The sequence below is a fragment of the Protomyctophum bolini genome (genome assembly GCF_963924005.1).
Source record: "Protomyctophum bolini genome assembly, chromosome: 10".
In the NCBI taxonomy this organism is placed as follows: Eukaryota; Metazoa; Chordata; class Actinopteri; order Myctophiformes; family Myctophidae; genus Protomyctophum; species Protomyctophum bolini.
The window spans coordinates 39,931,501-39,943,236 of record NC_137871.1 but is presented as its reverse complement, the minus strand read 5'-3'; the positions used below and the strand labels follow the sequence as shown (position 1 = coordinate 39,943,236).

At 53.2% G+C, this 11,736-nt stretch overlaps 1 protein-coding gene across 1 annotated transcript in view; it reads right to left on the bottom strand.

Moving 5' to 3' along the window:
• mgat4b (alpha-1,3-mannosyl-glycoprotein 4-beta-N-acetylglucosaminyltransferase B) overlaps positions 1-11,736 on the bottom strand; it is a 183,262-nt gene that overhangs the window by 75,842 nt on the left and 95,684 nt on the right. The gene's annotated exons all lie outside the window — the stretch shown is intronic.

Here is an 11,736-nt window from a genome sequence, read left to right as displayed (position 1 = left end):
CAAAAATAAGTATAAGACATTATTGCATCTCGAGGAGTGAATTCAAAAGTGTGTCAAAAGATAGTGGAGAGGCACAGGCGGTGGCGTAACCGTCTGGGCACCCGACTGGTAATCCAGTCGCAGTGTGCCGCGGGTTCGACTCCCGAGCCCGACACGGCCTTTACTGCATGTCTTCCCCCCCCCATCTCTCTCCCGTTTCCTGTCAGCCTACTGTCTGTCCCTTTTAAAAACCAATAAAAGGCGTAAGCCGCAAAAAATATCTTAAAAAAGAAAAAAAAGAAAAAATATACTATTGCGCTCAGCACAGATCTCTGTTAGGAGGCATGCCCTAATAATAATAACATTATATGGAGTGACAGTTTTTAAGATATTTTATGGGCTTTTTGCCTTTATTGATAGAGTAATATAGCAAAGATAGTCAGGATCGGGACTCGAACCCGCGATGCGCTGTCAGGCTGCATTAGAAGCCTAGGTGCCCGGACCGCGAGGTCGGCCCAGGCCATGCAGTGTAATTTATACATACAGTCATGAAAGTAGCACGTTACTAGCTGTTAGTTATATGTACACCGTACCGTCCTGCATCCATCTGTCAGATTTCACTCATCGAAATGTGTCTGTAATCCTCAAAGTCTGATTGTTTCGTCCTTGTGACTCATGTGTTTGTATCTCGATTTTTCAAAAATAGCAGACCTACAAGCTCGTAGCGCGCCACTCGGTGGCGCGCTATGAGCTTGTAGATCTGCTATTTTTCAATAGCTAAAGCACGACATGATGCTAACACCAAAACGTGTTCCCGTTCAGAATGGGTTAACTTAGTGGCAGCGTGCACAAGAAACATGACGCTGAACTGCCTAGGCGTTTGCAAGATTAGCCGTGGACACACGGATCTCCACATGAGATAACCAACAACGGCTACATTCTCTTTAGTGTGTGACATATTCTCTCTAACCTAGAAAATAAGGTAATTCCCTCAGCTGGGAGATGTGTTGACTGTTCTGAGAGGCTGAACAAGCAAAACCAAAAGCTTACCTACACTACAGCTTAATTTACAGTACATAAACGGTAGTACAGTGTATATAAAAAACACCAACATAACACCTCATCCCCTTTGCACTCATTTGTACAACAAGAGCGACTGAGCCAAGACAGAACAGGATAGTGCCTGTTTGTTATTCATGTGATTCTGATCCCCTGAAACGGAGGTTTCAACCAGTGGTCCAGGTGGCGGATTCCAGGTGGTCCCCAGCTAAATGATGTGGAGAGTTGGTAACCAAATAGACCTTTATGAATCTTTAACTCTTGAGAGCGTAAAATGAAACCAAATGGACCCGTCTACGGGTTCATTTGGTTTCACATATCTCCTTATTATCTACATATCATGCTGTTGTTGTAGACCCCATCAGCAATCTCCTGATCGCTATGAGCTTGTAGATCTGCTATTTTTCAATATCTAAAACATAACATAATGCTAACACCAAAAGGGGTTCTCGCCCAAAATGGGTTAAAAGAACATGAAGAGGCTTCAAAATTCTGGTGGACATAACCTCAGACTAGATCCACGGCCAGAGTCCATAACCTCAGACTAGATCCATGGCCAGAGTCCATAACCTCAGACTAGATCCACGGCCAGAGTCCATAACCTCAGACTAGATCCACCACGGCCAGAGTCCATAACCTCAGACTAGATCCATGGCCAGAGTCCATAACCTCAGACTAGATCCATGGCCAGAGTCCATAACCTCAGACTAGATCCACGGCCAGAGTCCATAACCTCAGACTAGATCCATGGCCAGAGTCCATAACCTCAGACTAGATCCATGGCCAGAGTCCATAACCTCAGACTAGCTCCACGGCCAGAGTCCATAACCTCAGACTAGATCCACCACGGCCAGAGTCCATAACCTCAGACTAGATCCATGGCCAGAGTCCATAACCTCAGACTAGATCCATGGCCAGAGTCCATAACCTCAGACTAGATCCACGGCCAGAGTCCATAACCTCAGACTAGATCCATGGCCAGAGTCCATAACCTCAGACTAGATCCATGGCCAGAGTCCATAACCTCAGACTAGATCCACGGCCAGAGTCCATAACCTCAGACTAGATCCACGGCCAGAGTCCATAACCTCAGACTAGATCCACGGCCAGAGTCCATAACCTCAGACTAGATCCATGGCCAGAGTCCATAACCTCAGACTAGATCCACCACGGCCAGAGTCCATAACCTCAGACTAGATCCACGGCCAGAGTCCATAACCTCAGACTAGATCCACGGCCAGAGTCCATAACCTCAGACTAGATCCATGGCCAGAGTCCATAACCTCAGACTAGATCCATGGCCAGAGTCCATAACCTCAGACTAGATCCACGGCCAGAGTCCATAACCTCAGACTAGATCCACGGCCAGAGTCCATAACCTCAGACTAGATCCACGGCCAGAGTCCATAACCTCAGACTAGATCCACGGCCAGAGTCCATAACCTCAGACTAGATCCACGGCCAGAGTCCATAACCTCAGACTAGATCCACGGCCAGAGTCCATAACCTCAGACTAGATCCACCACGGCCAGAGTCCATAACCTCAGACTAGATCCACGGCCAGAGTCCATAACCTCAGACTAGATCCACGGCCAGAGTCCATAACCTCAGACTAGATCCATGGCCAGAGTCCATAACCTCAGACTAGATCCATGGCCAGAGTCCATAACCTCAGACTAGATCCATGGCCAGAGTCCATAACCTCAGACTAGATCCACCACGGCCAGAGTCCATAACCTCAGACTAGATCCATGGCCAGAGTCCATAACCTCAGACTAGATCCACGGCCAGAGTCCATAACCTCAGACTAGCTCCACGGCCAGAGTCCATAACCTCAGACTAGATCCACAGCCAGAGTCCATAACCTCAGACTAGCTCCATGGCCAGAGTCCATAACCTCAGACTAGCTCCATGGCCAGAGTCCATAACCTCAGACTAGATCCACGGCCAGAGTCCATAACCTCAGACTAGATCCACGGCCAGAGTCCATAACCTCAGACTAGCTCCACGGCCAGAGTCCATAACCTCAGACTAGATCCACGGCCAGAGTCCATAACCTCAGACTAGATCCACCACGGCCAGAGTCCATAACCTCAGACTAGATCCACGGCCAGAGTCCATAACCTCAGACTAGATCCACGGCCAGAGTCCATAACCTCAGACTAGATCCACGGCCAGAGTCCATAACCTCAGACTAGCTCCATGGCCAGAGTCCACTGAGTGGATTCATGGATGGGTCAGAGGGGAAAGAGTGGAATCAATAGAGTGTATGTACGCACGCACCCACCCACCCACCCACCTCCCCACACACACACGCATAAGGAATACAAAATATAAGAATTTCATACATTATGGACAGGTATATACACATAACACAACAAATAAAAGCAGTATGAAAAGTAAGTTATAGATGGGTTCGTAATCTGAACACAGAAATATTCATGCCAACACGCACACACTCTTGTGATCTTCTCACGCACACACTCTTGTGATCTTCTCACGCACACACTCTTGTGATCTTCTCACGCACACACTCTTGTGATCTACTCTTGTTCTCTGTTGTTTGTAGACGTTATATTAATCAGCTTAGCAAGGCTGCTCACTTATGGGAGTTTGCGCCCCCTAGCGTAAACACAGAAGCATTATATAAACTCACAGACAATTTTGGCTGGGACTTTGAGACGTGATGACGTTGAGAACCGCCCACCGGTGCGCTAGTATAAAAGCGCGTCAACGTCCCTTAGTCTCCATTCATTTGTTTCTTCTCATGTGTGTAACACAGCGCAAGCGAAGTCTCCCTAAGGTTTAGCATCTGAGTTATTTCCATAAGGACGAGAAAACTTCTCGGTACCGCGGAAACTGCTTTCCTAGAGGCTTCGAGAAGTAAAGAAAAACGGTAAGTCCGTTTTTCCTTAACCAAGGTTAATAATAACTTGGTGGGTGATGTAACTTGTGTGGTGGCTCGAGCCCTGCTAAGTTTCTTTACCCGTGTGACGGTCTTTGACACGGCTAGCAATAGCGTGTTTTTGCTTCCACACAAACTTCGGTGACTTAAGGTCCCGAACGTGTGACGGGCTAGAAACGGTCTCGACCCTTTGTTAGTTTCCACACGTGTGCCGGCATCGGTGGCTGCTACCATTAGCCCGCTGTAGCCGACACAGCACACGCACGTCCCGCGGCCCCGAAGCCCGTGACGGCGTGGTGAGCTGCACAAGATATAGTAATATTTTTTGCTTAGCTCTCACGTCTGTGTTGACGGCCTGCTTTAACAGCTAGTGTAGCCGACACAGCGCACGCACGTCCCGCGGCCCCGAAGCCCGTGACGGCGTGGTGAGCTGCACAAGATATAGTAATATTTTTGCTTAGCTCTCACGTCTGTGTTGACGGCCTGCTTTAACAGCTAGTGTAGCCGACACAGCACACGCACGTCCCGCGGCCCCGAAGCCCGTGACGGCGTGGTGAGCTGCACGAAATATAGTAATATTTTTGCTTAGCTCTCACGTCTGTGTTGACGGCCTGCTTTAACAGCTAGTGTAGCCGACACAGCACACGCACGTCCCGCGGCCCCGAAGCCCGTGACGGCGTGGTGAGCTGCACGAAATATAGTAATATTTTTGCTTAGCTCTCACGTCTGTGTTGACGGCCTGCTTTAACAGCTAGTGTAGCCGACACAGCACACGCACGTCCCGCGGCCCCGAAGCCCGTGACGGCGTGGTGAGCTGCACAAAATATAGTAATATTTCTGCTGCACAAAATATAGTAATATTTCTGCTTAGCTCTCACGTTTGTGTTGACGGCCTGCATTAACAGCTAATAATAGCTCTTTTTTTCGGCCTCCACATACAACGCCCCGCGGCCTTCTAGCCCGTGGCGCCGTGTATTCTAAACAGCATATAGTAATATTTCTGTTTAGCTCTCACGTTTGTGTTGACGGCCTGCGTTAACAGCTAGTAATAGCTCTTCTCTCGGCCTCCACATACAACGTCCCGCGGCCTTTCGAGCCCGCGGCAGCGTGGTGATCTGAAACGCGCAGCCTTGTGAAACTGATTGATTAAACTCGCAGTTACTGTTGTAACCAGGGTTATATGAACCAGCGAGCCTTGCCTGTAACGTGTTCGCCCACGAAGCCTCCACCTACGTGGCTGCTTGTAACTCTGCTCTTCTTTTCCACGTGCTTCTAAGCCTCGTGTGATGGCAGAGTCCCCGACCACAACCCGTCGCCAACGCCGCCGCGCCCGGGCGGACGCTCACAGCCAGTGCATACAAGGGGCGTGCAAGACCTGCAAGGGCCTGCTCGCCCATGACGACTTGCATGACGAGTGTCTCTACTGCCTGGGCTATGGCAACCTCTATTGCACAGAAGGCCTACACTGCCGCTCTGAAACAAGGAGCCAGGCACTGGTCCCTTGCATGGAGGCGCCGCTCTCCGACGCCCCGATGATTCAAACAGCATATAGTGATATGCCTGTTTAGCTCTCACGCTGTGCTGACGATCTGGGTGAACAGCTAGTGATAGCTCTTTCCCCAGCTTCCACACACGACGTCCCGCGGCCCTTCGAGCCCACGGCAGCGTGTTGTCTGAAACTTACAGCCCTGTGAAACTGATTGATAAAACTCGAGGGTACTGTTAGTAACCCGGGTGGCATGAATCAGCGAACCATGCTGGTAGCGTGTTCGCCCACGGAGCCTCCGCCTACGTGGCTGATGGCTCGGGCTGCTGCTTCGCACCCACTGATGTGGCGGTCTGCGACTCAGCTATCGCTGCACTTAGCTTGTAAGAGCGGCCATTGAAGCGGAGGTTACTGACGTAACTAGGGCTCCTTAATCGGCGAGCCCTGCCTGCGATGTCCGCCCACGCCTCTCTTGACCTTACAGGATGAGGCGGCTGCTCGCAGCGGCATGCCACTTCCTGCCTGGACCCTCACTAAACGTGGCTGCCGGTTGGCCGCCACTAGAGGTTACATGTGTAACCAAGGCCGGGCCCTATAATCGGCGGGCCCTACCTCTCGAAGGTGGGCAACCTGCGAGACCCCAGGTCTCGACGTTGCATGACGGTCTGCGATGAGGCTGGCACCTCACGCACATGGCTCCTCATAGGTTGCCGACAATTGTCGGTTTAAGTCCTAATTGAGTGACGTTCTCCTACGACGAGACCTCTCTCTACTGAGACTACCTGCCAGCTCGGCTCGTCACGGGCGCGTTACGTGCGGCGTCGCTAAACGGCCTGCGAGAACATGAGGTTACTAGCGTAACCGGGGTTCTACTGATCGGCTTGGCAGGGCCGCTCGCTTATGGCTAGAACGATGGTTACGTTCGTAACCCCTCGTTCTATGGGCCGGCGAATGCTTGGCTACCGCCTCCGTCGCGTGTTTCCTGGCTGACAGGAATGAATGGCGCTTGACGGCTTCGCCCCGGCTTCCACTTAAACGTCGCCGCCTTGGTTCCATGCCGGGTGACGGTCTGTGAGAACGGCCATGGATGGCCCTGTTCTCCTGTGACACCGGCGAGTCTGGTCTACGGCTCCCGTCACGTGCCTCCTGGTTTCCAGGGGAAGGTGGCTGCCTCCGACTTGTCAACTTTGCCCCGGGTTTTCTACCTGGACAATGCCAGCACGGTCCCCCACGGATGGGCGACCTCAGGAAACAATTGATTTCCACGCTGTGTGACGGTCTGATGATGGCTATGGACGGGCTCTTAGCCTGTGAGTCGGGCTGTTGCTGGTGGGGACTGCCTATGACCGGAGGTCTGTGGCTGGCTTGCCTGGTTGATGACCGCACACCTGTCTTGGCTTCGCCAAACTCGGGCCCCCCCCATCGGCGGACGACCTCGCGGGAACTGCTCACCGAACCTGGGGATCACTCTCGTGACCTCGGTTTCCTTTGCTCCAGCTAGTGATGTTCATTCCTAGCATTCCACCTAACGTGTCTGCCCACTGACCCGGGCAGCACAGGGCTGGTGCAATGTGGTTCCCATGCTGTGACGGACTGTGGGGGCGGCTAGCGACGGCCCTGCTAAGCCCCCACACGCCCGCGGCGCCTCTACAGTAGCTGGCGACAGCCCTGTCTTGAGTCCCCGCTTGTATCTTGTTCAATAAGGTGACGGCTTTCGCGACTGCTAGTGATAGCTCTGTCCTACCCACTTTACATGACTGGATACTAACCTGCTTTATTGTTTCCTTTACATCCTAGCTGAGGATGTCTGTGGCAACCAGAGCCCGCCGTCGGCAACGTCGCGCCCATGAGGACGACGACAGCCAGCGTCCGCAGAAGACCTGCAGGTCGTGCCCGGGCCTGATCGCCCGGGCCGACAGGCACGACGAGTGCCTGTACTGTCTGGGCTACGGCCACGCCGTGGAGGCGATGGAGAAACCGGGGCGGTGTACACACTGCCTGGATTTCTCTGACATGATCGTACGATGTAGGATTAAGCGTACACAGAGGGCATACCAGGCCCAACGGGACGCCCTCGTCCAGATCAAAGAGGATGAGGCCCAGCGCGGAATGTCTGCGGCACGGGGGTCCCGCAGAGGCCCTCCACGGAGGACCTGCGCACTGGAGGCCTGCAGGGGTTTCATAGAGGGAGGAGACAGACATAGTCTCTGCCTCTACTGCTTGGGGACGGCTCACGCGGAGAATGCCCTCACGGGGGAGGGCCCCTCCTGCACCCCGTGCAACAGCATGAGGTCCCCTGGCCTTAGGGAGTCGCGCCTCCGTGAAGTGCGGATGCACTTCGACAGGCCGGAGAATCGGCAGGTCGTCGGAACCCCGAAACCCACGGCGAGGTTCTTCGGAGGACTGCCTCGGGCGGCTCCGAGGACGACTGCCCCCCGGGCGGGGCCCATCCCGGCCCCGCGGACCGGCATCCGCAACGCGCCGTCTCTTCCCCCACGACCTGTGGATGTGATGGATGAGGGGATGCCGTACAACGGGGTCCCCGTCGCCTTCGACAAGGCCGACGTCGCCGGGCAGGGGAACGTGGATGACGTGCAACAGGTGGATTCGCCCCTGCTGCACGGGGCCGTGGCGTTCCCTCTGGTCGCTGCGGTGGCCTTCCTAGGACGTGGGTCGACGGTGCAGGCTAGGGTGACCCCCGCCCTCCGCCAGGGCAGACTGAGAGGGGTCCCCATAACCCCCCTAAGTTCGACCAGGAGGGCTGTTGGAGTGGACGGCGTGGCTTTTCCGACCGTGATGCGCCATCAGGGCCGTCTCGGAGTGGGGGGCCGACGCCCTTCCCCGTCCTACGGGACGTGCTCTCCTGAGGGGCACGACCGATGGGGGCAGCTGTAGGGGGCCAGACTGGACGTCTTTGCCTCTCTCCCCTCCGCCTTGCGGTCCCGGGCTTGTCAGGGAGGGGTCTCGGACCTCGCCTTTTGGACCACGCTCTAGGGATAATGGCCGGTCGGGACTTGCCCCACCTCCTTCCCCTATGAGGGACCTCGATAAGGGTAGGGGTCTCGGGCCCCACCCTCGGTCCTCGGAGGGAGAATGGAGGTTGATCAGGAAATGTGCACGCTCTTAGCCCCTGTACATTTTCTGTAGTATTACTGTTGTTTTTCTGTTTTCTGTATCTGCTCTGTATTGTTTTTTCTTGAATAAATAATACATGAGAACTGACGCTGTCACCGCCTGAAACTTCTTGGAGGGCGTGAGCCGATGTGTGGGGTGGTATAACCCACGACTGGGTCAGTTTCCTACGGGAGCTGTCCCAGGCCCGGTAGGTCACGCCCGTTTGCTTTTTCATTGGTAAATGAGGGCTCCTGTGCACCCACCTCTTGTGAGAGGATGGGCTATTCATGGGGCGTCCATAGGGCAGGACGGCACCGGTGTTACCCCGCTGCTTTCTCGCAAGAGAAAGGGGGGGGGGGGGGGCGTGAGGCCGCTTCTAGGCCCGGGTGCTTTGGACGGCTATTTGGTGGTGTTTTCACTTCAAATATTCGCGGGCAGGGTTCTGTTGCGCATGATTTGAGATGGCGATTGTTTGAGGACTGGTGTTCACCAGCTCAAGTGGTGCCTTTTCAAGCGCCAGTGAGGGTCGTTCTGTCGTTCCTCCAGGACCTCTTGGATAAAGGCAGAGCCTTTAGTACTGTCAAGGTGTATCTGGCTGCTATCTCTGCCTGCCACATCGGTTTGAGGACAAGACGGTGGGCCAGCTCCCGCTGGTACGCCAGTTCATGAAGGGAGCTAGTCGTCTCCTTCCGGTGACTAAGTCTTTGGTCCCTTCATGGGACCTTGCTTTGGTTCTGGACTCTCTGTCCCGACCACCGTTTGAGCCCTTGGAGGAGTTGGGTATGAAGCTATTGTCGCTGAAGACAGCGTTGTTAATAAGCTTTGATGACCGCTAAGAGGGTCGGTGATATCCATGCGTTGTCCACGAGTGCGGAATGCATGAGGTTTAATGGGGATGCTAGGGTGGTCATGAAGACCAATCCGGCGGTTTTACCTAAGAACCGCCTGGCTACCCCGGTACCGATGGACCTGGTGGCGTTCTGTCCGCCCCCCTTTGCCTCTGAGGAGGAGAGGAGGAGGCATAACCTCTGTCCGGTGAGGGCATTGAGGTTGTATTTGGACAAAACTAAGGCGACAAGGAAGACTACACAGCTGTTTGTCTCCTGGGATCCCAAGACTGTGGGACTGCCTATCTCGAAGATTAGGCTTTCCCAGTGGATCGTGGAGGCTATAGAGCGGGCTTACTCTGGTAGGAATATAGTGCCTCCCATAGGGTTGAAGGCGCATTCCACGAGGGGTATGGCGTCATCCTGGGCCCTCTGTAGGGGGGTCTCTGTTCAGGATGTTTGTTCCGCTGCAAGTTGGGCATCGTCTTCCACTTTTGCCACCTTCTATAGGCTGGATGTGACAGCAGCGCCGATGGCGCATGCGGTCCTGAGCGTGGCCTCCAGTTAGTGGAGTGACTTGGCTCCCTGGGGGGACATTGGTCCTCTCCAGGGGGCTGAGCTGGTTGTTCTGTCGGCTCCTCTTAGGCGCTTATGACAGACCTGGGCCTGGTTGGCTTTCCCAAGGAGGGGCAGTAGTCCTTTTGGGGACGTACTGTGGTCCTTGCTCACAGATGGTACGGGCCCTAGGGGTCCAGACTTCGCGATGACAATAAGGGAGTTAATAAAGTCTCCCATAAGTGAGCAGCCTTGCTAAGCTGATTAATATAACTAGGGGTTACGTATGTAACCAAAGTTATATAACAGCGAGCAAGGCTGCTCACTAGGATTCCCTTCTTGTTGCTTGAGAAGAGAACAATTGTTATCGAATGGAGACTAAGGGACGTTGACGCGCTTTTATACTAGCGCACCGGTGGGCGGTTCTCAACGTCATCACGTCTCAAAGTCCCAGCCAAAATTGTCTGTGAGTTTATATAATGCTTCTGTGTTTACGCTAGGGGGCGCAAACTCCCATAAGTGAGCAGCCTTGCTCGCTGTTATATAACTTTGGTTACATACGTAACCCCTAGTTGTACTATGTGACTGTGCAAAGCACTTGACCTGCCTTTGTAAAAGTACTTTGTAAAGAAACTTGGCTTGGTAAAATGCACGTTATGTGCACGCACACACGCACGCACGCTCGCTCGCGCGCACGCACCGCACGCACGGACAGCTCCATTGGGTCCTCGGAGATCCGGGCTGGCAGCAGCCGTTTGCCTGGCCCTCCGGGGGGACTCAGTGTGTTTAAGGGGTTGTCATGAGGCTGGTATCCCACCACAGTGTATTCCAGCTGGGCCACACAGAGCAGCATGTCTGCCTGAGGGATGCCGTCCGCACAGCCTGCCTCCAAACGGGAGCACACAGGCGAGGCCATCTCGTCTCTCCACAGAAAAACATTCGGAAATGCCTCTCAATACTTAACCCATTCTGTCCGGGAACCCGTTTTGGTGTTAGCATCATGTTATGCTTTAGCTATTGAAAAATAGCAGATCTACAAGCTCATAGCGCGCCACCGAGTGGCGCGCTACGAGCTTGTAGGTCTGCTATTTTTTGAAAAATCGAAGAACGACTGACATTTTTAGAATCTGATCTCAGGTCAGAATGGGTCAATCAGACCAGTGTGTGTCCAGTGGAAACCTCGTATGAATCTGATCTCAGGTCAGAATGGGTTAAAACGACGCCCTTCGCTGCATAAAACTTTAAACATGGCCCCTTGTTGCAGCAGCACTACCTGGAAACACATTTTAGCATATAAAAGCCTGAAAACAGCGAGTTCTCTGAGAGAAGACTGAACAGCTCTTGATGTAGGACAGATTGTCCGTGCATTAGAAATGGCAGGAGAGTTGAAGACGGAGGTGGGAAACAGATGAAACAATCTTGATGGGCTGAGCGGGGGATTGTGGGTGTGGGTGTGTGGGTGGGGGGGGGATGAAAGGGAATAGAGAAGTATTGAAGGAAGGTTTGATACATCTGGAAGAAACACGGTGAGAATGTCTGCGTGTGTGTGTGTGTGTGTGTGTGTGTGTGTGTGTCTGTCTGTCTATCTGTAAAATCCTTTGGTTCTATTTGTTCATTCCCAGTGTTAAAGGAGAATTCCGAAGTAGCCGTTTCCTTAAAGAATTCTCAGCTCACCCAAACACAGTGAAACACTTCTAGAAAACGCCAACATCCGTACATGTTACACTACTACTGATTTGACCGCAACGGAGGCGTGGCTTCAATGTATTTCACCGTGTTTGGGTGAGATGGGGTTGACATTATTTACGATT